A 3884-nucleotide genomic window follows, 5' to 3' on the forward strand; every position below is an offset into this window, starting at 1 on the left:
TAAGGACTCTGTGGCAGAAGCCGCTAGGTGGCAACACGTGTAGAAGGGGTCAGGTCTCGTTAGACGTGTTAGTTGAAGGTTTCAAGAGTGAGCAGACTTCTCTTGAGAGACTTTTGACAGGCGCTCAAAGGAAATGACCAAAGTAGAACGCCATGTTATTCTCTGCCTACCTAGGCACAATAAGTGGAGAGCGAACTTAATGGAACCCGCAGAAAAATACAGCTACATCGTGCCTTTGATGGTGCATGCATAATGGGAGCCACAGGCCCTGATTTAAGGGTTTATGCCATCACTAAGGGTTTATGCTATCACTAAGGGTTCATGCCACCACTAAGGGTTCATGCCATCACTAAGGGTTTATGCCATCACTAAGGGTTTATGCTATCACTAAGGGTTTATGCCATCACTAAGGGTCTATGCCATCACTAAGGGTCTATGCCATCACTAAGGGTTTATGCTATCACTAAGGGTTTATGCCATCACTAAGGGTTTATGCCATCACTAAGGGTTTATGCCATCACTAAGGGTTTATGACATCACTAAGGGTTTATGCTATCACTAAGGGTTTATGCTATAACTGAAAAATGTGTTCACCATCCCTGTGCTGTGATTGGAGAGCACATGCTGATAATGCTGGCATCCAGCTACCGGTACACCACTCAGGTAATGGCCATGCATAGATCTAAGGCCTAAAAAAATAATGGTTTGTTTCCGGTTGCCGACCGACCATGCCGATTTAGGTGCGACCCAATATATTTTTAGTTAAAAAATAAAAAATAAAAGTTTCATATAAATTTTTGTCAAACCTTTAGTATTATGGATATTAAACATGCTGGCAGAGTACATGCATCCATGTTGTTGTGAAAATTTTTATTAAATAAAGAAATTCCCTATCCATAGTCGCCGTGGGAAAAAATTAAATAAATTTTTTTATAAAATAAATGCCTTACCTACCCATGGCCTTAACTGACAACCAACAGGAAACAAACAATATTTTTTGTTATGCCTAAGGTAGAATTTCTTCTTACAAACATAATAATACATTGCAGGCATGATCATGCACAAGTGCAGAACCACGCAGGACAGGTTCTGATCGCTTCTGAGTAGGGGTGGACGGTATAAACGGTATACGGTATAAACGGTATGAATTTGCTCTACGGTATGGATTTTGACTAACGTCACAGTGCCCAAGTCCGTCCACCTTTTTATAGGATTCTATCACATTTGCATAACAATAGCGAATATTACGTACCTTGCGCCGTTTTCATTGGAGTTTTTTACAAAACAACGCTGTTTTATTTGTCCTATATATGCGGATATCATTTAAAAACTTAAATTTTACCATTTTAGTTCCCTTTAGACAACAAACATAATGCTAATGATGCACTTTAATTATGATAATTAGGTGGCCATTCACGGTCACTGTACTGAGGTGACGTGAGGGCGCATTCATAGTTTAACGCTCCTGTGTTCAGATCGCATTTTCATCAACTTTTACCGACCTGCTGACCTGTGAACTGTGAAAAAAGGTCTTGGAAAATGGAGTTCTTTTGTTTGAACCTGTTTTCATCCTTTAAAATCAATGCTGCCATCTACTGTCAGCTGGAAGGTAGTGTCGTTTGTCTACCATCTCATCTCAGGAGCAAACAACATCCCCATTTTATTTGTCTAACAAACAAAATATTAATCACAATCACTTGTCACATTAACATTTGTGAGTACATGTGTTTTCAACAAAAATATGACAAATTTAACACAACAGCCAGCACTTCATAAAATTTTATAAACATTATATAAAAAATACAATAAACATAACTTAGAACAATAACTATTTACAGCACACCATACATATTTATAAATTTTTTCATTCGCTCACTCATTCATACACTCATTCATCCAAACACCAGTAACACCAGAAACTAGCATCTTCGTCCTCCTCCTCCTCCCACTGGACACACATGGTGTGGAACCATTTGTGACAGTTGTCACACTGGACCCACGACACCAAACCCTCAGAGTCCACAGGGGGGTTCGCCTTTTTACACCGGCCACACCGCCAGATCCCCAGCTTCTGCCTCTTGGTGGTGTGACCTGCAGTTAAAAAGAAATTTATTATTATGACGCTGCTTGATTACAATATACCAAGGTCCAATAATAAGTAAGGGATAATGTATAGCTACGAGGTCATTGTCGCAAAATAACTGACCGACACGGAGTTTAAAATACCGAGGCGCAGCGCTGAGGTGTTTTAAACGTCAGTGAAGGTCAATTATTTTGCGACAATGATCGAGTAAAGCTATACATTATCCCGCTTATTACATGGCTAACTTACTAACAATATACCTAATTCATCGACAAGACTAGATCAAATGAAGACGCAGTTGTTCTGTGGCTCTGTCAGCCCAAATAAAGTGATTATTATTATCGGCAGCCGGCAGGTCTCTGGTCTGATTGCATGACTGAGTGCAGCTGTGCATATGCTGAGCAGCACTGATACAGTGTTGTAGTGGGCTTGATTGCGAACAGCTGCGCACAGCGGTCATTATTGTCCCACAGCGGTCATTATTGTGTGATAACGGACCTCTGACACGGGCTATTGACCAATCACAAGCAAGCATTTCGGCGAATGTGAAAACGCCATGTAATAAATATGAATAACTATCTATATAGTACTTTTCACACATGGACCACAGTTCAAAGTGCCCCACAGCAATTTGTATAAAATCAGCAAATTTTTTACAAAATAAATAACAATTCATAAGTTTGCCCTGACAAACTCAAAAAACATAAGTAACATGCCGATGGGTGTCGTGGGTCTGGCGTGGGAGGAGGAGGAGGATGTCGATGCTCCTGTTGGTCCAGGAATACAGGAGGCTGCAGACACAAAAAGGGAGCACCACTCAAAAAAATTATTTTGTTTGGTTTGGTAAATATTGCGCTATGAACAGTCTATCAGTGTACTGTGTGTGTGTGTAGGCCGTAGGGGCAGGTACAATAAGAGTTTTTCTTCCTGTTCCTTTTGGCCATGGACATTTGTAGATCGTGTTTTTTTCACAGTTGTTTGAAAAAGCTTACGGTGGGAGGGAGAGGAAGTTGGCTGGGACACCCGGTGGGACTGCGGTGGGACTGCCGGCTCTGAGAAAATGGTTAAGAAACAATAAAACATGATTATTTATTCATAAAAAAATTTATACTTTTTTGCTAACTAATATTTTAAACAAGAAAGTAAAATAATATGAACTTTATTATTATTGTACGACTGACGAGTTTATTTTATTTGATTTATTTAGCACATTATTTAAAAAAAACAGTGCTAGGAGGGAACTTATGTGAGTGATTTATGATGAAATTAAATTAGATTTGAATTGTTTTTTTGAATATGGATAAGGAGGTTGTTGACCTCAATGATGAATTTAGTTTATTGCTATGGTTTGTTGGATATGAGTGAAATTCTGATGAAAAGATGCAGAACAATGGAAGGTATCAAGAACATCTTGCCTTTTGTTAATGAACTTGAATATGAATGAGCATGAAACCAAAATGATTATGCTGAAATATTACCAGACATGCAAACACACACACAACCTTACCTTCACCCAGTTCAGCATGGCAGCCTCACACACACACACACACACCTCCATTCACCTGTAGAGAAACAAACAAGCACACACAAACCTACCGTGTCTGCTGTCTGACTTTGTCACTGCTTCAGATGTTTTTTTATACAGAGATTGAGAGAGAGAGAGAGAGAGAGAAAACCAGTTCATTATTTTCCCCGCGAAAATTATTGTTCTCCCTTCGATTATTTTCGCGCAACCTCAGTTCATCACTCGTTCAGACAAACTTAGATCTCTTATTAAGATTACAAATGTACAACACATTTC

The 3884-nt window shown here is 39.3% G+C and overlaps 1 long non-coding RNA gene across 1 annotated transcript; it reads right to left on the reverse strand.

Annotated features, from left to right (window-relative positions):
- Positions 1-1766: 1766 nt before the first annotated feature.
- LOC311229078 lies at positions 1767-2875 on the reverse strand. The gene is made up of 2 exons (XR_014619731.1): positions 2800-2875; positions 1767-2091 (listed from the first exon to the last, which is right to left on the reverse strand). It is a non-coding gene; the product is annotated as an uncharacterized lncRNA (long non-coding RNA).
- Between the last annotated feature and the right edge of the window lie 1009 nt (positions 2876-3884).

The sequence above is a fragment of the Notolepis coatsorum genome (genome assembly GCF_963971535.1).
Source record: "Notolepis coatsorum genome assembly, chromosome: 5".
Classification (NCBI taxonomy): Eukaryota; Metazoa; Chordata; class Actinopteri; order Aulopiformes; family Paralepididae; genus Notolepis; species Notolepis coatsorum.